General features: G+C 39.9%; 1 long non-coding RNA gene across 1 annotated transcript in view; it reads right to left on the bottom strand.

Moving 5' to 3' along the window:
* Positions 1–488: 488 nt before the first annotated feature.
* LOC143647199 (uncharacterized) overlaps positions 489–26320 on the bottom strand; it is a 61239-nt gene continuing 35407 nt past the window's right edge. The window contains exons 3-4 of the long non-coding RNA XR_013157908.1: positions 1339–1390; positions 489–637 (exon numbers count right to left, since the gene is read on the bottom strand). This is a non-coding gene — a long non-coding RNA (uncharacterized LOC143647199). The remainder of the gene's footprint in view (positions 638–1338; positions 1391–26320) is intronic.

The raw sequence follows: 26320 nt of genomic DNA, 5'->3' as shown, positions 1-26320 counted from the left end.
TATCAATGTCATTAGATATTATGTTTAGGGTTTCTGTGTGCTTCTGAGGTGCAGAGAGCAGAGAATCCTCAGGGATGCTTCAGAATACCTTCCTGTGCTGTCCAATAATTCCCTTTCCCTTCTAGATGATTCCCAAATAATGATCCCACAGGCTCCTACGGCCTCACAGCCTTTCCTGTCCATCCTCAGGAGCAGCTGCCCACCAGCCATTTTGCTGTCAGTTCTCTGGATTGCATGACCTCTATCTCAGGGTAAGGTTTTTGAAGACTGAAATAGAAACATTTTCCCTTGGTGCCACAAGTCCCCTCCTTCCTCACCCCAGGAGGATTACCTCTAGTCTCAAATGCAATGTGTATTCGTAAGAAATCAACAAGGGCACTTGTTAAAAACACAGCTTCAGAGGTCCAGATTTTAATTCATTAAACTTGGCTGCAGCCCAGAAATGTGCATTTTAGTAAGTCCCCTCCCCCAAATTGTTCAGAAGCAGGTGGTGAAAAGGCTGTACTTAGAGAAATAATTCCTCAGGGAGATGGGGAAGCTATCAGCACAGCCCACCTTCCTGCATCTCCCTCCAGCTCTTTTCTTGCAAGCTCTAATTTCAGTTGTTAGTGGTGTGGCTGGGCCATCTTCTCACAACCTTAAAATAAAACATACAGACAAACAAAAGATGGAATGTTGCTTCTAGGAATTGCTGGGCCATTCTCTTTTCTTTTTGAAGGGATGGGTTTGTGTGTGTGAGTGAGATGTAGCCTTTGATGACAAAATTGAGGACAATGGTAGTCTCTTCTCACACTCAGTTTTTTGCCATATTTGCTGAGGAGGGATGAAATGGCCTTAAATTAGATACAAAAGGAGGAAGCAAACAGCCAAAAGAGTTTTCAAATGAAACCATCAACTTGGAAAAATCAAGAGCTAAATGTAATTTGTTAATGCAGTGTCTTTATAAACTTGGCTCAAAACCAGTAGTCAAAGGCATCATCCATTTCGCCAATTGTGGGGTTAATTCACGTGCCTCCCGGAAGAGGAGGCAGAGCCCTTCACGCGTGGAAGTGATTTTCCCCACCAGTCTCCTGCCCAGGCTTCAACTCGTGCTCCGACCGAAACCCATCCGCCCTCTGGTGGTTCCCAGGTAAACTACAACTTACCGTAACGGGGAGAAAAAAATCAGAGAAAAAGAAGAGTTCTTAACATTTTTGCATTTTACCACTCTTCCACTCAGCATCCGCACAACTTCTTCAGAGTCGGAGCTGCAGATAGAGAGTCCTTCAAAAGCCGCATCAGGACTGTTCGACAGGTGAGAACGTCCCGGCTCTCACGGCATCGCCACGCTAAACTTACCTCAACCTTGACTTGAGTCCTTGGTAATTCCGAAATGCAGACATTTAGCAACCTTTAAAATCAAAGTTCTGGTCTGGTCCAATTCTATACATTAAATCAGATCAACCCACCAGCGCATTTCCCAAAAAATACTCAAAAATGATCGAGCCTCAAACACTCCAACCCCACATTCAGCAATTGCCTTGGGTCCTCTGGCTCCAGCAGCACCCGTACTTCAACCCCAGTTCTCATCCCTCTTTATGAAACCCGGAATCTGCCCCAGGGACAGAGCTTGCATTCACTCTGTGGCCCCTGGCCCACCTGGCTAGCATGGTAACCAATCCCTCCCAATCAGGGAAAATCTCACAACTTCTAACATAGAAGTATTAGAAAAAGGTCTCTGAACTTTTCTAAAGGGGCTGGACTTTGGCCAGGCACTACACAGGTAAGATTATGTTATTTTTAACCATAAACCACAGAGATATATTCTACTGTTAAAAACAAATTTAAAAAAAAAAAACAAATTAAATATGACATACAGAAACCATTGTTGTTAGGTTAGGATATGTCTTTCCAGAACTATCTATATGTATTCCTATACATAAATGTACATAGAGAAATACAGAGGTTCGTTGTGAGTTTGTGGATTTTTGCTTGTTTGTTTGTTTGACATAAATAAGATTAAATTGTACCTTTCTTCTTCTCCAGCTTGATTTTTAAATCAATAAGATTTGTTTTAACACAAACTTTTCTATGTGCATACATACTGAACCACTTAGTTTTTCTTATCTGCTGCATACTACTCCATAATGTGGGAGTTTAGAAAGCCAAAATAGCACCCCTTTCTTCTTTTCCCAAATTAATGGAGAAATAAGGCAATGTAGAAATAAAAAACTAACAAAAATCAAAATGTCAGTGTTTCCAACAAGCTGATAAGAAAACATGGCTTAAGGGCTGCACCTAGAAAGACCTGCTAATATTTCACCCCTGAGTGAGTACAGACTTACCTGTCTGGACACAGGTAGCCCTGGACATCCCCAGAGTCCTAAGGGTTCAGAGCAGAGTACAGGCTAAAATGTTCTCCAGGCAGAGAGCTGGAAGGTGGCAGATAAGGGCTGACCTAAGGCACCCTACTACCTAACTGAACAATCAGGCACACAAATCCTCATCTCCTAGGGACAAGTGAGAGGATGAGGGGTGAGAGAGAGGGCAGGTAGGTTACTAGCCTAAACATTGTGTAGCTATTTGTTCTTGTAACCCTTTCAGTACAAATTCCACAGGGGCACGATGGACTTCCCAACTGCACTCACTTCCCCAGGGGTAAAAATCAAGAAGGCTCCAAGTGTAGCCTGGATTATATAAGGAAGATGTACCCCTGCTTTGTCAATTAGAATATCAATGGATGTGACTTCATCAGAGGTTTCAAATGTGCCTTCCTAGTTTGGCTGGGCTTCTTGAACCTCTGCCGTCTGCCATGAGAAGCTGCTGGTCCCAGCATGAGCGACGTGGACGAACATCTGAATCAGGCTGGCGGGCTGAGACAGAGCCGCCCTGGATGCCCTGAAGACCTATAAGTGAGGAGCATGAATGTGATGGTGTTGATGTTGTTGTCGTGTTAAACCGCTGAAATTTGGTTGTTGCTTTTTTTTTTTTTAACAACGCTTACAAACGAATTCCTAGTGTTTACCATGTGACTCCCACGTCATTCCAATAGTAGCTCCTCTGACCAGATGTGCTCTGTGATGCCTGCTGCACAGATATCTACCCTCTGGGCTGTAGCTGGGATCTCCATCATCTCGTGTAACATCTTCCATGTTTCTGGGGCTGCATTCAAACCCTCTCTCATCACCAAGCCCAAATAATTCTCATGGGCCAAACCTAAGCACCCATGTTTGGGTGACTTGATTTCCTTCTAGGTAAATTAAAGTCATTACTCAGAGTTAGAGCGCTGAAGCTATAAAAGTCAGCAGTACCCCATACAAGAACTGTCTAAAAAGTTGAAAAAGGAATCAGCTTTCGAGTAGCAATATGAAGGATGCTGATTTGGATAGAACTAAGGTAGAGCAGAACACAGGGTTAAGGATGATATTGTCCATATGTTACAACTTCAACTTCTGTGCGAGCCCAAAGGGAGAGATGTTTATTTGGTGCAAAATTTATATTTTGGGTAGCACATTTCATAATTTAACTTGTATGGTCAATTTAGTTGAACACCATAAGTACATGGAATCTTGAATAGGGCGTGAGATTTTGTTGGTTTGTCCAGGTTAGTGTGATGCCCCAATATATCCCCGAGTAACTTGGACAGTGAATAAAGAAGTATTTGCGAAGTACCCTTAGGGGACTGGGGAGAAAGGAGGAAATATTCAATTTCCCCATTTGGAGACTTTCTGATATTCTCATGGTGAGGACAATTAAATTAATAGGCTGAGCTCTTGATCTTGGGGTGTGCTCCAATGAAACTTATTCCTGCAAAGGATAGGCTAAGCCTCCTTAAAATTAGGCCTAAGAGTCACCCTCAGAGAACCTCTTTTGTTGCTCAGATGTGGTCTCTCTTTCTAAGCCAACTCAACAGATGAACTCACTGCCCTCCCCCCAACCCACTATGTGGGACATGACTCCCAGGAGTGTAAATCTCCCTGTCAACATGGGACGGAACTCCCAGGATGAGCCAGGACTGGCACCAAGGGACTGAGAAAACCTTCTTGACCTTAGAGGGAAGAGAGAGATGAGATAAAGTAGTTTCAGTGGCAGAGAGATTTCAAATGGAATCAAGAGATTTTCCTGGGGGTTATTCTTATACATTATATAGATATCCCTTTTTAGTTTATGGTGTATTGGAGTGGCTAGAGGGAAGTAACTGAAACTGTTGGACTGTGTTCCAATAGTCTCGATTCTTGAAGACAATTGTATAAAGATATAACTTTTACAATGTGACTGCGTGATTGTGAAAACCTTATGCTCCCTTTATCCAGGATATAGATAGATGAGTAAATAAATATGGATAAAAATAAATAAATAATAGGAGGATAAGGGGTAAAATAAATTGGGTAGATGGAAATACTAGTGGTCTATGAGACAAGATTGCAGGAAAAAAGGGGAAAAAGACAACTTCAGATGGGAGCTATTCTAGATATCAGTCTTGCCTCCTGCCCTCGTCTCCTCTCCCCTCTCCCTCTTCCTGCAGCTTCCCGGGCATCTGAGAGGCTCTTAACTAGGCAGCTCCTTATTTCCCTCCTTACAGATTCCCAACCAAGTGGTCCTAATTACAACCTTAGTAAATCCTTCACCCATCTGAATGATCAAAAAGCCCTCTCTTCTTACTACTTTTCCAAGGCTTTTCATCCAACCCCGGCCTAGCCCTTAAAAAGCTGGCTGTAACCTAGAGGGCCCAGCCTCTCCAGAACATCAGCTGGTTCCATCTCCCTGTCCCATATTATTGACAGCCCTTTCCAACATGAAAAAGTTGGAATGGGAATAGCCCAAACACCCCTAAAGAGTGTGATACAAAGATCAAAGGTGATGGTGGAATTATACAAAGAAGGTAGAGTTTAATGAACGAATATGATTGCTGAATCATTACACTGATACTTCTTTTAGTCTCCAGTATCTTACAGCAGCTAGAAATAAAAATCTAAAATTGTGGAATAGAAACCCATACCAAACTCTGAAATATGTTCTACAACTACTGGTTGTGCAGTGCTTTGAAATTTATTGCCTTTTTTTTGTATATATATTATTTTTCACACAGACAAAAAAAGCTGATTGTGATGATAAAAAAAAGTATTTATTCCTTCTAGCCTCCAATGTCCTGGAGCAGCTAGAGGGGAAAATCTGAGAAATGGTATGGACAAACTTGGAGATCTGTCCTGTAACTACTTGTTGAGGAGTGCTTTGAAAACTATTGCTTTTTTCTTTCTTCGATATATGTATTTATATATACAATAAAAAAAGTTAAAAAAAATAATAAATTGTAAGCTACATGAAAACCAATCTACTATTTTATTTTTATTCTGACTCTTCTACAGAGGTAGCATAGTACGAGGTATATCAATTGATTTACTAAAAAGCAAACAAATAAAACCTCTGCGGGGAGAAGATGGCGGCTTAGTAAGACGCGCGGGGTCTTAGTTCCTCCTCCAGAAAAGCAACTAAAGAAACAGAAACAATACGAAACAGCTCCCGGAGTCACGACAGAGACCAAAAAGACAGCGTACCCCATTCTGGAACAGCTGAACGGGCAGGGAAAATCTGCTGCGGTGAGATACCCGAGGGGCGCGCGTTTTCCCAGCCGGGGCGGCTGGCGACTGGGGTCCCCTCCACGCACGTGGCTCCCCGGTCTGACTGGGAACGTTGGATAGTGGGGCCCTCCCGTCACGCTTGGCGTTTCGGGCCAGCTGGGCAATTAGGACCGGCACTCTCCCAAGCCGCGGCGGCCAGCGACCCCCGCCTCCACGCGCGGTTTCCCGGGCCGACTGCCGTGCAGACAGACGAGCGCCACGAGCGCCACCTACTGGGCAGGAAAAGAAAAACAGAGCCCAGAGATTTCACAGAAAAACCTTTCAACCAGCCGGGTCCCACACCCAGGGAAATCTGATCAAATGCCCAGACACCAGCAGAAAATAATGGATGACGCTCGGAAAATTGAAGATATGGCCCAGTCAAAGGAACAAACCAATAGTTCAAATGAGATACAGGAGCTGAGACAACTAATGCTGAATATACGAACAGAAATGGAAAAACTCTTCAAAAACCAAATCAATAAATTGAGGGAGGACATGAAGAAGACATGGGCTGAACAAAAAGAAGAAATAGAAAATCTGAAAAAACAAATCACAGAACTTATGGGAGTGAAGGACAAAGAAGAAAAAATGGAAAAAACAATGGATACCTACAATGGTAGATCTAAAGAGACAGAAGCTACAATTAGTGAACTGGAGGATGGAACATCTGAATTCCAAAAAGAAACAGAAACTATAGGGAAAAGAATGGAAAAACTTGAGCAGGGGATCAGGGAACTGAATGACAATATGAAGCGCACAAATATACGTGTTGTGGGTGTCCCAGAAGGAGAAGAGAAGGGAAAAGGAGGAGAAAAACTAATGGAAGAAATTATCACTGAAAATTTCCCAACTCTTATGAAAGACCTAAATTTGCAGATCCAAGAAGTGCAGCGCACCCCAAAGAGAATAGACCCAAATAGGCGTTCTCCAAGACACTTACTAGTTAGAATGTCAGAGGTCAAAGAGAAAGAGAGGATCTTGAAAGCAGCAAGAGAAAAACAATTCGTCACATACAAGGGAAATCCAATAAGACTATGTGTAGATTTCTCAGCAGAAACCATGGAAGCTAGAAGACAGTGGGATGATATATTTAAATTACTAAAAGAGAAAAACTGCCAACCAAGACTCCTATATCCAGCAAAATTGTCCTTCAAAAATGAAGGAGAAATTAAAACATTTATAGACAAAAAGTCACTGAGAGAATTTGTGACCAAGAGACCAGCTCTGCAAGAAATACTAAAGGGAGCACTAGAGTCAGATACGAAAAGACAGAAGAGAGAGGTATGGAGTAAAGTGTAGAAAGAAGGAAAATCAGATATGATATATATAATACAAAAGCCAAAATGGTAGAGGAAAATATTATCCAAACAGTAATAATACTAAAAGTTAATGGACTGAATTCCCCAATCAAAAGACATAGAATGGCAGAATGGATTATGACCCAGCCATACCACTGCTAGGTATCTACTCAAAGGACTTAAGGGCAAAGACAAAAGGGCAAAAACACACCAGTGTTTATAGCAGCATTATCTACAATTGCAAAGAGATGGAAACAGCCAAAATGTTCATCAACAGACGAGTGGCTAAACAAACTGTGGCGTATACCTACGATGGAATATTATGCAGCTTTAAGACAGACTAAACTTATGAAGCATGTAGTAACATGGATGGACCTAGAGAACATTATGCTGAGTGAGTCTAGCCCAAAACTAAAGGACAAATACTGTAAGGTCCCACTGATGTGAACCGACATTCGAGAATCAGCTTGGAATATATCATTGGTAACAGAGACCAGCAGGAGTTAGAAACAGGGTAAGATAATGGGTAATTGGAGCTGAAGGGATACAGACTGTGCAACAGGACTAGATACAAAAACTAAAAAATGGACAGCACAATAATACCTAAGTGTAATGTAACTAGGTTGGAACACTGAATGAAGCTGCACCTGAAATATGTTTTTTTGTTTGTTTGTTTGTGTGTTTGTATCTTTTGTTTTTGTTTTTTTCTTTTTCCTTTTTATATATATATATATATTATTAGTATTATTATTTTAATTCTCTTCTCTATATTAACATTCTATATCTTTTTCTGCTGTTTTGCTAGTTCTTTTCCTAAATCGATGCAAATGTACTAAGAAATGATGATCATACATCTATGTGATGATACTAAGAATTACTGAGTGCATTTGTAGAATGGAATGATTTCTAAATGTTGTGTTAATTTCTTTTCTTTTTTTTGATTAATAAAAAAATTAAAAAAAAAAAAAAACCTCTGCGGTTTTGTTTTGCGATTGTAAAAAGTATATAATGTGAAGAGTGCTACGTGTAAACAAGATAATAGAAAATATTTTAAATTGCTTAATCCACAAGAGATCACTGTTAATTTATCAGCATTTTTATCTATATTTTAATATAATTTGAATTATATTAGATATAGGAATAAAGGTTTATATGTCATTTTTTTCTATGAACATTATAAAAAAATATTTTACCACCATTGTATATTCCATGTGAATATTGAGATGGCTTTGGGACATTTGATTACACACATGTTCCATTATTTATCTTATCATTTCTCTGTTGGTAAGTATTTAGGGTGTTTCCATATATTTTTTGCTATAAATAATATTGCAACAAACATCATTCCACATCAATCTTTTTTAGTATAAAAAATTTCAGCATATTATTTGCTTAAGATTAAAGATACTTAGAAATTATATATTCAAACTAAATATAAGTATCTAGCAAAGAGCTATGAGAATGCAGAGGATAAAGCAAAGAATACTTTGATAGGGTGGCTTTTCTTAGATGCTACTGATTTATGGAATAAATAAAAGAATAAATTACTGAAAGAAAAAACAAGTTGGCTGTGCTTTGTTATCTGTAGAGTTGAGTTCTACTCTTTCTCACTTGCTATAGCAGCCCCTGAATAAAGTCATCCTTACCTGTTTCACATTGTCTGGTACAGTTTTTTCTTTGGCAATGCTATTTAAGAAAAGAAGAAATAGTTTAAAAAAAAAAGCAGGGAAAGTGGTTGGAAGGGTGGGTGGCTATATGGTAGAGGAAAGGCACCTTTGCAACCTATATTTTATTTTATTAAGCTATAAGAAATTTAAGGAAGAACAACACAGAATAGGAATAACAAGCATAGAGACACTGAGGCAGGAGCAAGCATTCAAAGGCCATACAGAAGACCAGAGAGAAGAAGAATGAGCTGAGAGAAATGGAGAAGGTGAGGGGGGAACGATAGGTGGGCAGGAGGCAGGTCATGGAGGAGCCTGTCAGCCAGGTAAGGAATTAGAATTGTTTTCTAAGGGTAAAGGAAGCCACTAAAGACAGCTGAGCAGGGGAGTGACTTGTGATATGATTAATGTATTTAAAACCTAATCTTCACTGATACAAGGAACAAGGGAGGAAGCAGCAAGACTAGATAGAAGGTTTACTGCAGTAGCCCAGATAAGACATAGCAGTTATTCTAGTTTGCTAGCTGCCGGAATACCAGAGATGGATTGGCTTTTAATAAAAGAGGATTTATTTTGTTAGTTCTTCAGAGCAAAGGCAGCTAACTTTCATCTGAGGTTCTTTCTTACATGGGAAGGCTCAGGGTAATCTCTGATGGCCTTCTCTCCAGGCCTCTGGGTTCCAACAACTTTCCCCAGCTGGTGATTCCTTTCTGCATCTCCAAAGGCCTGGGCTAAGCTGCAAGTGCTGAGATGAGGTATGCCGAGCTGCCTGGGCTGTGCTACGTTGTGTTCTCTCATTTAAGCACCAGCCAATTAAGTCAAACATCATTCATTGCAGCAGGCACGCCTCCTGGACGACTGCAGATGTAATTAGCAATAGATGAGATTCACGTACCATTGGCTCATGTCCGCAGCAACAAAACTAGGTGCCTTCACCTGGCCAAGTTGACAACTGAATCTAACTACCACAGCAGTGTATTGGACCACATGGTGGCAGCAGAAGTAATAAGTAGTAGTCAGATTCAGAGTATAGGATGAAGGCATATTAACAGAATTTACTGAGCAATTATTGGATGTGGAGAGTGAAGAAAAGGTAAGAATCAATGTTGGCTCCCTGCGATGGGCAGACTGAGATGAGTCTAGGGGAACGATCATCAGACCTGTTTTAGACATGGTGACTCTGAGATTCCTCTTCATCATTTAGGTAAAAATGTTTTGAGAACAGTTGGGTATATGAGTCGGCGGTCAAGGCAGAGGTCAGGGCTGAGGATACCATCCTGGGAGGCAGAAACCTTAGATGAAAAGGAAGGAAGCATAGTGAGAGAGGAGGAGGGAGCTGAGGAGGCAGTCTGAGGTATTCCAGTATATCAGGAATCCCACAATCAGGAAAGATGCCTTGAGAAAGGTGACAATTCTCCATTTGGGTGTAGAGGCGTTTCCACGTTCTTGAGGGCAGGGTCTTAATCATCTTGGTGACCCCTCCAGTCTTTCCACAGACCCTGGTCTACGGGAACCTGTCCCCGTAGCAGGGAAAGTCCCAACCAAGACTTCAGCTCTGAGTCTGAAGGAGCACAGCCAACAAGGCTGAGCTGCAGCCAGAAACCAGGAATAAGCTGACAATTCACTTCATGTCATGCATGGTTTCACACGAGTTCTGTGGCCAGGATGTCAGTTATGTTGTGTGGGAGGAGAAAAATAGGATGAAAATTTCTTGGCATTTGAAATTTTCAACTCTCTTTGGAGTGAACCTTGATGTTTTTTTTAAAATAAATCTTTCACAGATGCTGGGAGAGAAATAATCACCTGTAGTCAAGTTGTGCAGATCATATGATTTTTTCATTTCTTTATTTATGAAGAATTTCTAACTTCTGCAGAGGCCCTGCCTCTGTTTCCCAGCCCTGGTCTAGAACAAGTATCTTCCTGTGAGGACAAGACTGTCTTGTGATTGACACCCTCCCCTACCTTCTTTGGCCCAAAGGTCTTCTCCTTCATTTTCTTCTAAAGGCTGAATGGTTTCCCTTTTACAGTTAGATCTGCAATCCACCTGAAATTGATCCTGCCCGAATTTTGAATGTTCTGTGGAGTTGAATTGAAAACGGCTGGTGTTCATTCCTCAGGCAGGGGTATATCTGTCCAGGCTGGTCCAGCAGTTCTTGTTTCTTCATCCTCTGGAGATGGCTTTGCTCCTGCTCAATTCTAAGCCTGATTCTCCAACCTATTTCTGAGTCTGCGAGATGCAGCTTTCTCTAAAATTCTCAATTAATTACAACAGCCAGAGTTGGTTTCTTTTGCTTGCAACCCAAAATCACTAATTTATACATCCTCAGAGCAATGGATGGCTCAGGAGGTCTAGCTCTCTTGGGTTAAGGGGGTGGAAATTAATTTAAAAGAAATCTATTGAGTACAGGGCAAAACAGGAACTACATAGATTACTGCTGTTGTGAAATATTAATCTGTCATATTTACTTCCTCATACATGACACCAGAATGCCCATCCCCAGGCCTTCCCATGCATGGCCATATATTGTTCATGGCAGGGACGCTGGGCATAGGCAGACAAAGGTCACATGCATGGTGCGTTTAGGAAACTACCAATAGGTTACTACACATCTTTGTAGACTCTAACTGTTTGGAATACACCAGGCCTTGTTATAGCAGAAGCAATGCCCCATACATACTCAGCCTACCTCATGATGGCAGAAATGATCAAGAAACCTGTGTGAACAGGGCTCATTGCCCTTAAGCACCTTTGAAGGAGATCTTTGGAGGAGAATGCATGAGGGAACTTTTGGCTCTCAGGGTTGGGTGGCTAAAAGTAAGCAATTCCACCACTAATGGGAGTGGTATAAATACATCTTTCATGTCTCCTAAACCCACCATAACCCCTGGTTGTTACATAATTTGGGACCTCCCAGTCATCCCACAAGAAAGGAATGGAAGATATTATCTACTGCCTACTTGGAAGCTGTGCTGGTTTGAAAAGACGTATGCCCCCTAGAAAAGCCATGTTTTAATGAAAATCCCATTTCAAAAAGGTAGAATAATCCCTATTCATTACTGTATGTTTGAAACTGTAATCAGATCATCTCCCTGGATGATGTGATTTAGTCAAAAGTGGTTGTTAAACTGGATTAGGTGACGACATATCTCCACCAATTTGGGTGGGTCTTGATTGGTTTACTGGTGTCCTATAAAAGAGGAAATGTTTTGGAGAATGAGAGATTCAGAGAGAGCGGAGAATGCTGCAGCACCACGAAGCAGAGAGTCCACCAGCCAGTGGCCTTTGGAGATGAAGAAGGAAAACGCCTCCCAGGGAGCTGCATGAAACCGGAAACCAGGAGAGAAAGCTAGCAGATGACGCCATGTTCTCCATGTGCTCTTTCAACTGAGAGAGAAGCCCTGACTGTGTTTGCCATCTGCCTTCTCACTTGAGAGAGAAACACTGAACTTCATCGGTCTTCTTGAACCAAGGTATCTTTCCCTAGATGAATGCCTTAGATTCAACATTTCTATAGACTTGTTTTAATTGGAAAATTTTCTCGGCCTTAGAACTGTAAACTAGCAACTCATTAAATTCCCATTTTTAAAAGCCATTCTGTTTCTGGTATATTGCATTCCAGAATCTAGCAGACCAGAACAGCAGCTGTCCCCCTTTCTTTTCTATAGTACTCTGATTTTATAGTAGAGGGTGGAAATTCCTGGAAACAGAACTCCAGGTGATAAATAATGGTTTATCCCCTTTCCCAATAACAGATATAGGGGTGAGCATGTCAATCAGTTATGGCCAAAAAGGTATAAAGGAAAGTCTGATAGAGAGAAAAAAACATACAAAATCCTATTTCTCCACTTCTTCCTTTCTCTTGTGCTGTTGGTACTGCAGCAGCTATCTTGAGGCCAGGAAATAACTCCCATAAGGAAGGAAAGCTAATGCATTGATGATGGTTAGAACCCTGGGTTCTTAATGATATTATTGAACCATTTAACCAATGCTGGAATTGCTACCCAGAATTTCTTACTTTATTTATTGAGTTAGCAATAAATATCCTTATTGTTCAGTACTACTAGTCAACTCTCTATTTTGGAAACTGAAAGCAATCTCACTGATACAGGAGGCCACTGATCTTCAAGCAGGCTGAATTCCAAAAAGGCATTTAGCCAATGGAAGGCTGTATCATTTCTCTATACACAGGACACAGGTTTTCCACAAAAGTGCATTCACCAACACCACCCCTTCCTTTAAGGCAGAATGCTATAACAGTTGAAATCTCCAGCTCTGGAGCTGACGGGGTTCAAATCCTGGTTCTTCAGCTTATTAACTATGTGATCGTAGAAATGTTACTTAACCTCTTCATGTCTTAGTTACTTCATCAAAACCCAGGAATAATAATAGTATCTACTAATGAAATCATAGGGTCATTGTGAGAATTAAAGAAGATAACACATGTAAAATGCTTAGCACAAAGTTAATATATAGCCTCGTATATAATAATCACTCAAGTGTTAGTTATACTGTATGACAGAAAATGAGATACAAGGTCTCAAGTATTTAGTGGACAAGAATGTTTGGCATGGATTCATTTAGCCCTTGATCTCACAGGTTGAAAAATTAGTGGTGCCCTCCTATCCAGAATCTCTGAAGTCTTAACAGACAAAGGGAATGGAGCTGTCAGAGCAAAGGTAGGGATACAGCTTGAAATCACAGGTATTTGTCATCAGTTTCTCTAAGAATGTTACTCAACTCCGATTCCCCTTAACCTCAAGTACCAATCACAGGATACCCAAATCTTCTTTAAATTTGGACTCCAGGAGGTCTAAATTGGGACAGATTTGCTATTGAATGACTGGAAAAGACTTGAAGATTGGAGGGAATTGTTTTTGCCCCTTGTGCCTATTCAAATCTGTAGTACAGCCCAGAAAAGCCAAGCCTTTCAATCCTCATTCAATTGCTGGGTGGGATCTTTCTGATTGTTTCCATGGAGATGTGACTCACCTAGTTGTGGATGGTAACTTTTGATTAGATGTTTTCCATGGAGCTGCGTCTCCACCCATTCAAGGTGGGATTGCTTACTGGAGTCCTTTAAAAGGAAACCATTTCAGAAAAATGGGAAAAAATCACCAGAACCAACAGAGCCCAGACAGCCAGAGAACTCTAGAGCAGAAGGAAATGCCCCCAGGGAAGCCTTATGAAATGAGGAGAGAAAGCTAACAGACATTGTCATGTTTCCTCCCAGTCGAGAGAGAAAACCCGAACGTCATTGGCCTTTTGAGCCAAGGTATATTTTCCTGGATGCCTTAGATTGGACATTTTTATAGCCTTGCCTTAATTTGGACTTTTTCATGGCCTTAGAACTGTAAACTGACAGCTTAATAAATTTCCCTTTCTAAAAGCCATTCTATTTCTGGTACATTGCATTGCAGCAGCTAGCAAACTAGAACATCTCCCCTAAAACTTCTGCAATGACCATGGGCCTTCCAAGGTTTCATGACTGAGACCATTAATGGCTTATAGTCAGGAGTCCTGTGATAGTTCCCAACCAACGTGATACCGCCCCTGGGGGAACGTTGGAAATTTGTGGGGGTATTTTTGGTTATTACAATAACACTGCTGGCACTTAATGGTCAAGAAACACAGTGCTAGACATCCTGCAATGCACAGGTCAGTCCTGCATGAGAATAGATTGGCTGGCATTCTGCACAGCTTTCTAATATCCCACTGGGCAATCATGCAGATGTAAAGTATGTTTATAATGATCTAGGTTTAGAATCTGAGTCTGCTTTCACATATAAATGCAGTATTTTTGCAATTCAAAGTATTTTGGATTTTAAAAGAATGTCATTATTGTGTAACAGGAAGGATGGCTGTAGTGTGTTTTGTTTAGGATTTCAGCACAGACTGTTTTACTATTTTAGGAAATCATAGTACCAGTGTCCTTGTAATTAGCTAGTACATTGCCTGCTTTGGTCTGCATTTGCAGCTGTTGCATTCATGGAGTTTTTTACACTAGGTGAAATCTCTGATGTACTCAGTGTCTCCCAGGTAAGTCATGTCTGAATATTTCTGTACTGGAATATACATTCCTTTATTATAAAGTTATCCCTTTTGTTTCTTCTTTATATTTCAACTGATGTACTATATGGATTTTTTAAATAAAAAATTAATTTTTTATTTTAAAAGGAAAATTCAACAATTATATACATAATATACTTGGAAATTTGTTGCTTTTTTGTATGTATGCTATATTTCATTATAAAAAATGCTTTAAAAAAGCAAGACATAGAAAAGGCTTCATGATGTCATTTACATAAGGTTTTAAAAGCAGGCAAAATAAATCTCCGGTTCTGTAAGTCAGGATGCATAATTTATCTATGCATAATTTATCTATGACTACCCTTTCAGTATTTAAGAGGTTGTTAGAAATATTTTTTATAAAAAGGAGGTGTATTGGTTTGTCAAATCTACCAAAACGCAATATACCAGAAATGAAATGGCTTTTTAAAAAGGGAATTTATTAATTTGCAAGTTTAAGTTCTAAGCCTACAACAATATCCAAACTAAGGAATTCAGATAAAGATACCTTGATTCAAGAAAGGCTGATGGGCCCAGAACACCTCTGTCATCTGGGAAGGCACATGGCTGGGGTCTGCTGACCTTTGTTCCCAGTTCCATAGCTTCTAACTTCTCATGCTGGTGGTTTTCTCTTTAAGCACCTGTGGTCCTTCCCTTAGCTCCTCCAGGATGCAAGTCTGGGTTCTGGCTTGCTTAGCATCTCATGGGAAAGTTCGTGGCAACTCCTGCAGGACTCTGTCCGTATCTAAGCGTCTGCTCTCTCTGTTGGCACTCTACACATCTCCAGACCACCGTGTCTCTGTCAGCTCTGAAGCAACTGTTCTCCAAGCATCTGCTTGAGGTTTCTACAAAATGTTTCCCCTTTTAAAAAACTCTAGTAAACTAATCAAGACCCATCCTGAAAAGACAGAGTCACATTTCCATCTAATCAAAAGGTCAAACCCAGGACTTCCGGAGAAGATGGCGACTTAGTAAGACGCACGGGTCTTAGTTCCTCCTCCAGAATAGCTACTAGGGGAGTAGAAACGATACAGAACAGCTCCCGGAGCCACGACAGAGATCAAGAAGACAGCATACCCCATTCTGGAATGGCTGACTGGCTGGGAGAACCCGCTCCGGTGAGATCGTCGAGGGGCGCAGGCTTCCCAGGCCGGGGCGGCAGGCGGCCGGAGTCCCTCCCTCCCTCCTTCCCAGGCCGGCTGGGAGAATTGGACAGGCGGTCACCTCAAGCCGTGGCGGCTGGTGCCCACCCCCACGCGCAGCCCCCAGACCAGCTGGGAGAATTGGATCGGAGATCCCCAGGCCGCGGAGAATGGTGACCGGGGTCTCTTCCAAACACGTGGCTTCCCGGACCGGCTGGGAACGGTGCACTCCCCCGGGCCACGGCGGCTGGCGCCCTCCCGCCATGCTTGGCGCCCTGGGACAGCTGGGAGATTGGGATGGGCGCTCTCCCGGGCTGCGGCGGCCGGCGACCCTCCCCGCATTCGGAACCCCGGACCAGCTGGGAGATTCAGATTGGCACTCCTCCAAGCCGCTACAGCTGGCGAACCTCCCCCACGGCGAGAGTTTTCCAAAGTTAAAGGACCCACAGCACCTTTTACTGGTGGGACCCGCAGACAAACGGGTGCCACGAGCGCCATCTACTGGACAGGATAAGAAAAACAGAACCCAGAGATTTCACAGAAAAATCTTTCAACCTGCTGGGTCCAACACCCAGGGAAATCTGATTAAATGCCCAGACGCCAGCAGAAGATAACAGATCACGCTCAGAAAATTGAAAATATGGCCCAGTCAAAGGAACAAACCAATAGTTCAAATGAGATACAGGAGCTGAAACAACTAATGCTGAATATACGAACAGAAATGGAAAACCTCTTCAAAAATGAAATCGATAAATTGAGGGAGGACATGAAGAAGACATGGGCTGAAAAAAAGAAGAAATAGAAAAACTGAAAAAACAAATCACAGAACTTATGGAAGTGAAGGACAAAGTAGAAAAGATGGAAAAAACAATGGATACCTACAATGATAGATTTAAAGAGACAGAAGCTAGAATTAGTGAACTGAGGATGGAACATCTGAATTCCAAAAAGAAACAGAAACTATAGGGAAAAGAATGGAAAACTTTGAACAGGGGATCAGGGAACTGAAGGACAATATGAAGCGCACAAATATACGTGTTGAGGGTGTCCCAGAAGGAGAAGAGAAGGGAAAACGAGGAGAAAATCTAATGGAAGAAATTATCACTGAAAATTTCCCAACTCTTATGAAAGACCTAAAATTACAGATCCAAGAAGTGCAACGCACCCCAAAGAGAATAGACCCAAACAGGCATTCTCCAAGACACTTACTAGTTAGAATGTCAGAGATCAAAGAGAAAGAGAGGATCTTGAAAGCAGCAAGAGAAAAACAATCCATTACATACAAGGGAAACCCAATAAGACTTTGTGTAGATTTCTCAGCAGAAACCATGGAAGCTAGAAGACAGTGGGATGATATATTTAAGTTACTAAAAGAGAAAAACTGCCAACCAAGACTCCTATATCCAGCAAAATTGTCCTTCAAAAATGAGGGAGAAATTAAAACATTCTCAGACAAAAAGTCACTGAGAGAATTTGTGACCAAGAGACCAGCTCTGCAAGAAATACTAAAGGGAGCACTAGAGTCAGATACGAAAAGACAGAAGAGAGAGGTATGGAGAAGAGTGTAGAAAGAAGGAAAATCAGATATGATGTACGTAATACAAAAGACAAAATGGTAGAGGAAAATATTATCCAAACAGTAATAACACTAAATGTTACTGGACTGAATTCCCCAATCAAAAGACATAGACTGGCAGAATGGATTAAAAAACAGGATCTTTCTATATGCTGTCTACAGGAAACACATCTTAGACCCAAAGATAAATATAGGTTGAAAGTGAAAGGTTGGGAAAAGATATTTCATGCAAATAACAACCAGAAAAGAGCAGGAGTGGCTATACTAATATCCAACAAATTAGAATTCAAATGTAAAACAGTTAAAAGAGACAAAGAAGGACACTATATACTAATAAAAGGAACAATTAAACAAGAAGACATAACAGTCATAAATATTTATGCACCGAACCAGAATGCCCCAAAATACGTGAGGAATACACTGCAAACACTGAAAAGGGAAATAGACACATATACCATAATAGCTGGAGACTTCAATTCACCACTCTCATCAATGGACAGAACATCTAGACAGAGGATCAATAAAGAAATAGAGAATCTGAATATTACTATAAATGAGCTAGACTTAACAGACATTTATAGGACATTACATCCCACAACAGCAGGATACACCTTTTTCTCAAGTGCTCATGGATCATTCTCAAAGATAGACCATATGCTGGGTCACAAAGCAAGTCTTAACAAATTTAAAAAGATTGAAATCATACACAACACTTTCTCGGATCATAAAGGAATGAAGTTGGAAATCAATAATAGACGGAGTGCCAGAAAATTCACAAATACATGGAGGCTCAACAACACACTCTTAAACAACAAGTGGGTCAAAGAAGAAATTGCAAGAGAAATTAGTAAATACCTCGAGGCGAATGAAAACGAAAACACAACATATCAAAACTTATGGGACGCAGCAAAGGCAGTGCTAAGAGGGAAATTTATTGCCCTAAATGCCTATATCAGAAAAGAAGAAAAGGCAAAAATGCAGGAATTAACTGTCCACTTGGAAGAACTGGAGAAAGAACAGCAAACTAATCCCAAAGCAAGCAAAAGGAAAGAAATAACAAAGATTAGAGCAAAAATAAATGAAATTGAAAACATGAAAACAATAGAGAAAATCAATAAGACCAGAAGTTGGTTCTATGACAAAATCAATAAGATTGATGGGCCCTTAGCAAGATTGACAAAAAGAAGAAGAGAGAGGATGCAAATAAATAAGATCAGAAATGGAAGAGGAGACATAACCACTGACCTCACAGAAATAAAGGAGGTAATAACAGGATACTATGAACAACTTTATGCTAATAAATACAACAATTTAGATGAAATGGACGGGTTCCTGGAAAGATATGAACAACCAACTTTGACTCAAGAAGAAATAGATGACCTCAACAAACCAATCACAAGTAAAAAAATTGAATCAGTCATTCAAAAGCTTCCTAAAAAGAAAAGTCCAGGACCAGACGGCTTCTCATGTGAATTCTATCAAACGTTCCAGAAAGAATTAGTACCAACTCTCCTCAAACTCTTCAAAAAAATCGAAGTGGAGGGAAAACTACCTAATTCATTCTATGAAGCCAACATCACCCTCATACCCAAACCAGGCAAAGATATTACAAAAAAAGAAAACTACAGACCAATCTCTCTAATGAATACAGATGCAAAAATCCTCAATAAAATTCTAGCAAATCATATCCAACAACACATTAAAAGAATTATACATCATGACCAAGTAGGATTCATCCCAGGTATGCAAGGGTGGTTCAACATAAGAAAATCAATTAATGTAATACACCATATCAACAAATCAAAGCAGAAAAATCACATGATCATCTCAATTGATGCAGAGAAGGCATTTGACAAGATTCAACATCCTTTCCTGTTGAAAACACTTCAAAAGATAGGAATACAAGGGAACTTCCTTAAAATGATAGAGGGAATATATGAAAAACCCACAGCTAATATCATCCTCAATGGGAAAAAATTGAAAACTTTCCCCCTAAGATCAGGAACAAGACAAGGATGCCCATTATCACCACTATTATTCAATATCCTGTTGGAGGTTCTAGCCAGAGCAATTAGACAAGAAAAAGAAATACAAAGCATCAAAATTGGAAAGGAAGAAGTAAAACTATCACTGTTTGCAGACGCTTTGATACTATACGTTGAAAACCCGGAAAAATCCACAACAAAACTACTAGAGCTAATAAATGAGTACAGCAAAGTAGCAGGTTACAAGATCAACATTCAAAAATCTGTAGCATTTCTATACACTAGTAATGAACAAGCTGAGGGGTAAATCAAGAAACGAATCCCATTTACAATTGTAACTAAAAGAATAAAATATCTAGGAATAAATTTAACTAAAGAGACAAAAAACCTATACAAAGAAAACTACAAAAAACTGTTAAATCACAGAAGACCTAAATAGATGGAAAGGCATACCGTGTTCATGGATTGGAAGACTAAATATAGTTAAGATGTCAATCCTACCTAAATTGATTTACAGATTCAATGCAATACCAATCAAAATCCCAACAACTTATTTTTCAGAAATAGAAAAACCAATAAGCAAATTTATCTGGAAGGGCAGGGTGCCCCGAATTGCTAAAAACATTTTGAGGAAAAAAAACGAAGCTGAGGTCTCGCGCTGCCTGACTTTAAGGCATATTATGAAGCTACAGTGGTCAAAACAGCATGGTATTGGCATAAAGATAGATATATCGACCAATGGAATCGAATAGAGTGCTCAGATATAGACCCTCTCATCTATGGACATTTGATCTTTGATAAGGCAGTCAAGCCAACTCACCTGGGACAGAACAGTCTCTTCAATAAATGGTGCCTAGAGAACTGGATATCCATATGCAAAAGAATGAAAGAAGACCCATATCTCACACTCTACACAAAAGTTAACTCAAAATGGATCAAAGATCTAAACATTAGGTCTAAGATCATAAAACAGTTAGAGGATAATGTAGGGAGATATCTTATGAAACTTACAATTGGAGGTGGTTTTATGGACCTTAAACCTAAAGCAAGAGCACTGAAGAAGGAAATAAATAAATGGGAACTCCTCAAAATTAAACACTTTTGTGCATCAAAGAACTTCATCAAGAAAGTAGAAAGACAGCCTACACAATGGGAGACAATATTTGGAAATGACATATCAGATAAAGGTCTAGTATCCAGAATTTATAAAGAGATTGTTCAACTCAACAACAAAAAGACAGCCAACCCAATTACAAAATAGGAAAAAGACTTGAATAGACACCTCTCAGAAGAGGAAATACAAATGGCCAAAAGGCACATGAAGAGATGCTCAATGTCCCTGGCCATTAGAGAAATGCAAATCAAAACCACAATGAGATATCATCTCACACCCACCAGAATGGCCATTATCAACAAAACAGAAAATGACAAGTGCTGGAGAGGATGCGGTGAAAGAGGCACACTTATCCACTGTTGGTGGGAATGTCAAATGGTGCAACCACTGTGGAAGGCAGTTTGGTGGTTCCTCAAAAAGCTGAATATAGAATTGTCATACGACCCAGCAATACCATTGCTGGGAATCTACTCAAAGGAATTAAGGGCAAAAACTCAAACGAACATTTGCACACCAATGTTTATAGCAGCGTTATTTACAATTGCAAAGAGATGGAAACAGCCAAAATGTCCATCAAAAGACGAGTGGCTATACAAACTGTGGTATCTACATACGATGGAATATTATGCAGCTTTAAGACAGGATAAACTTATGAAGCATGTAATAACATGGATGGACCTAGAGAACATTATGCTGAGTGAGTCTAGCCAAAAACTCAAAGACAAATGCTGTATGGTCCCAATGATGTGAATCGACATTCGAGAATAAACTTGGAATATGTCGTTGGTAACAGAGTCCAGCAGGAGTTAGAAACAGGGTAAGATAATGGGTAATTGGAGCGGAAGGGATACAGACTGTGCAACAGGACTAGATACAAAAACTCAAAAATGGACAGCACAATAATACCTAATTGTAAAGTAATCATGTTAAAACATTGAATGAAGCTGCATCCGTGCTATAGGTTTTTGTTTTGTTTTGTTTTGTTGTGTTTTTACTATTATTACTTTTATTTTTTTCTCTATATTAACATTCTATATCTTTTTCGGTTGTGTTGCTAGTTCTTCTAAACCGATGGAAATGTACTAAGAAACGATGATCATGCATCTATGTGATGATGTTAAGAATTACTGATTGCATATGTAGAATGGTATGATTTCTAAATGTTGGGTTAATTTCTTTTTTTCCATTAATTAATTTTAAAAAATGTAAATTAAAAAAAAAAAAGACCCATATCTCACACCTTATACAAAAGTTAACTCAAAATGGATCAAAGATCTAAACATTAGGTCTAAGACCATAAAACAGTTAGAGGAAATGTAGGGAGATATCTTATGAAACTTACAATTGGAGGCGGTTTTATGGACCTTAAACCTAAAGCAAGAGCACTGAAGAAGGAAATAAATAAATGGGAGCTCCTCAAAATTAAACGCTTTTGTGCATCAAAGAACTTCATCAAGAAAGTAGAAAGACAGCCTACACAATGGGAGATAATATTTGGAAATGACATATCAAATAAAGGTCTAGTATCCAGAATTTATAAAGAGATTGTTCAACTCAACAACAAAAAGACAGCCAACCCAATTACAAAATGGGAAAAAGACTTGAACAGACACCTCTCAGAAGAGGAAATACAAATGGCCAAAAGGCACATGAAGAGATGCTCAATGTCCCTGGCCATTAGAGAAATGCAAATCAAAACCACAATGAGATATCATCTCACACCCACCAGAATGGCCATTATCAACAAAACAGAAAATGACAAGTGCTGGAGAGGATGCGGAGAAAGAGGCATACTTATCCACTGTTGGTGGGAATGTCAAATGGTGCAACCGCTGTGGAAGGCAGTTTGGCGGTTCCTCAAAAAGCTGAATATAGAATTGCCATATGACCCAGCAATACCATTGCTGGGTATCTACTCAAAGAACATAAGGGCAAAGACACAAACGGACATTTGCACACCAATGTTTATAGCAGCGTTATTTACAATTGCAAAGAGATGGAAACAGCCAAAATGTCCATCAACAGACGAGTGGCTAAACAAACTGTGGTATCTACATACGATGGAATATTATGCAGCTTTAAGACAGGATAAACTTATGAAGCATGTAATAACATGGATGGACCTAGAGAACATTATGCTGAGTGAGTCTAGCCAAAAACTAAAGGACAAATACTGTATGGTCCCACTGATGTGAACCGACATTCGAGAATAAACTTGGAATATGTCATTGGTAACAGAGTCCAGCAGGAGTTAGAAACAGGGTAAGATAATGGGTAATTGGAGCTGAAGGGATACAGACTGTGCAACAGGACTAGATACAAAAACTCAAAAATGGACAGCACAATAATACCTAATTGTAAAGTAATCATGTTAAAACACGGAATGAAGCTGCATCTGAGCTATAGGTTTTTTTTTTTTTTTGTCTGTCTGTTTGTCTTTTTTTTCTTTTTCCTTTTCTTTTTTTTTTTTTACTATTATTATTATTTTTATTTTTTCTCTATATCAACATTCTATATCTTTTTCTGTTGTTTTGCTAGTTCTTTTCCTAAATCGATGCAAATGTACTAAGAAATGATGATCATGCATCTATGTGATGATGTTAAGAATTACTGATTACATATGTAGGATGGAATGATTTCTAAATGTTTTGTCAATTTCTTTTTTTTCTTTAATTAATAAAAAAAAAAGGTCAAACCCACATTTGGGTGTGTCATATCTCCATGGAAACAATCTAATCAAGTTTCAACCCTAAACAAGAGCTCTGGCTCCACAAGATTGGATTAGTATTAAAACATGGCTTTTCTGGGGTACGTAATAGTTTCAAACCAGCACAGGAGGTGTTGTAAAGTGGATACTCACAGTTCTGTGAGAACTACTTTTTCAAAAGTAAACTTTATATAGATAAAGTCAACATACATACAGAAAGATACACAAATCATAAATGGACCATTCAGTGAATATTTATAAGCACCCAGATCAAGAAATAGAATATTACCTGCTCCTCAGAAGTTCCACTCCCAGATATTCCCTTTCCACTATCCTGACTTACAGCACCGGAGATTTATTTTGCCTGCTTTTAAAACCTTATGTAAATGACATCATGAAACATTTTCTATGTCTTGCTTTTTTAAAAACATTTTTTATAATGAAATATAGCATATATACAAAAAAGCAACAAATTTCCAAGTATATTTTAACAAGTAGTTAGAGAACAGATTCCAAAACTTAGCATGGGTTATAGTTCTACAATTTTTTGTTTTTTCTTCCAGTTGCTCCAAGACATTGGAGACCAAAAAAACCCATCAATATAATGATTCAGCAGTCATACTCAATTGTTAAGTTCTATCTTCTCTGTTATACTCCTCCTCTTTTATTTTCTCTTTTGTGAAAATTAACATATGTACATAAAAGCAATACATTTTAAAGTACACTGCAACAATTAATTAAAGAACAGATTTCCAAGTTTGGTATAGGTTACAATTCCATAATTTTAGGTTTTGATTTCTAGCTGCTCTGAGGTACGGGAGGCTAAAAGAAATATCAGTATAATGATTCCGCACTCATACTCATTTGTTAAATCCTACCTTCTCTGTATAACTCCACCATCACCTCTGATCTTTCTCCCCCACTCTTTAGGGGTATTTGAGCTATGCCCATTCTAACCTTTCATGTTGGAAGGAACTGTTGGTAATATGGGATAGGGGTATGAAACTAGTTGATGTTTTGGAATGGTTGGCCCCTCTGCATTTCAGGACTTACCTGGTCCAGGGACCCATCAGGAGGTTGTAAATTTCTGGAAAGTTACCCTAGTGCATGGAACTTTTGTAGACTCTTATATAATTTCCTAGGTGTTCTTTACGATTGGCAGGAATAGCCCTGGTTGGGGTTCGGCAAACCATGATGCAATTGAACCTTACACGAGTGTCCTCCACAGGAGCCTCTCGATTCTACCCAAACTCTCTCAGCCACTGACAGCCCATATGTTACACTTCTTTTCCCCTTCCTGGTCAGGATGTCATTGTTGATCCCATGGTGCCAGGGCCAGGCTCATCCCTGGCACCATGGGATCAACATGGCGGGAGTCATCTCCCACGCCACCAGGGAGACTTTTGCCCCTGGATGTCATGTTCCATGTAGAGGGGAGGGCAATGTTTTCACTCGTAGAGTTAGGTTTAAAGAAAGAGAGGTATGTCTGGCTTTTTTTTTTCATTTGCTCAACATTATCTTCACAAGCATCATACATCATCCATCATCCTTGTTGTTGCATGTAGCAAGTTAATTCATTCTCATTTCCGATAATATTCTGTTGTATGAATACAATAGAATTTATTTACCAATTTGGCTACTGATTAACATTTGAGTAGTTTCTAATTTGGGACTGAGATGAATAGTTGCTCCTATAAATATACTCATACACATCTTTTAGTGAACACATATAAACACTTCTGTAGGTGCACCAGGAGAATTGCTGGATCATAGGTATGCATTTGTTGAACCTTAAGAGATACTGCCAAACAGTTTTCTTAAGTGGTTGAAACAACTGACACTCCCACCACAGTTGGGAGAGTTCCACTTGCTACCCATCTTATGTAAATGTTTTCTTATAAGCCCAGCTATGCTGGTTTGAATCTATTATGCACCCTGGAAAAGCCTTTGTTCTTTTAATCCATCCCTGTGGGTACAGATCTATTGAAGTTGGGACTTTTTGCTAAGGTTGTTTCCATGGAGGTGTGACCCAACCCATTCAAGGTGGGTCTTAATCCCCTTACTGGAGGCCTTTAGGAGAGGGTAAAAGGCAGAGACATTTTGGAGAGCGCTTGGAGAAAGAAAATGCCCCAGGAAAAGCCCAAAGGACCCAAAGGAGCTGAGAGAGCCATTTTGAAACGAGAATCCAGTAGAGAAGGACCAACAAACATTGCCATGTGCCTTCCCATGTGACAAAGGGATCCCAGATGACAGCAGCCTTTCCTCAGAGAAGGTATCTCTCTCGATGCCTTAATTTGGACATTTGAATGGTCTTAGAACTGTTCATTTGTAACCTAATAAATCCCCTTTGTAAAAACCAATCCATTTCTGGTACATTACATTCTGGCAGCTTTAGCAAACCAAAACAACACCTTACACAGAATCCTGCCTGTGAGGCTCTGAAATATCATTATGACTAACTGGAAAAGTGGAAATTTGGCTTCCCTAGCAAAGAGTTCCTAGTCCACATTCTCTCTAAATGTACTCAAGGTTGGGAGGCTGCTATGGGGCATTGCTGGCAGTTCCTACAATAAAGGCTTTGGCTGAGTCACAGCCAAGATCACCAGTCAGTTTTGGGACTTCCACTGTGTCTTAGCTTAAACTAATGGGGAGGATGACTCAACTCCAAGCCTCTCCAGGCAGAGAGAAGGGGCTGTTCAAGTGCTCCTGGCCTTCAGCCTAGATAGGTCTGCTGGAGTAAGGTGGAGGAGTTTGGAGTAGGCAGAGGAAAGGGAAATGAGGGGGTTACCTGACAGTTATAAAGCAGACTCAAGGTAGGTGGGAATGGGGGAAGCCAGGATACAAATGACTGTGGATTCAGGATGTATGCAAATCTGATGTACTCAAAACTAGGTTTTTACTGAAAAAATAATTCATTATATGGGGAAAACTTTTCTTTCAACTACCACAGAGGGCATATAATGAAAAACTAGTCTTTTTCACCCCTGAAATTCCCAGTCCACTGACTCCGTTCTGCGGAAGCCACAGCCCCTGCAGAAAGAGCTGTGTATATGCAAACAGAAATACAGGAGAATCTTCCATAAGTTATTCGACTTCTCCGGGCTTTAGTATACTCATCTTTAGAATGATAGGGCTGATATTGTGAATTACTGATTATACATGTAGAA

The sequence above is a fragment of the Tamandua tetradactyla genome, chromosome 9, assembly GCF_023851605.1.
Source record: "Tamandua tetradactyla isolate mTamTet1 chromosome 9, mTamTet1.pri, whole genome shotgun sequence".
Lineage (NCBI taxonomy): Eukaryota > Metazoa > Chordata > Mammalia > Pilosa > Myrmecophagidae > Tamandua > Tamandua tetradactyla.
The sequence above is the reverse complement of the archived record's forward strand: the minus strand, read 5'-3'. Positions and strand labels throughout refer to the sequence as shown.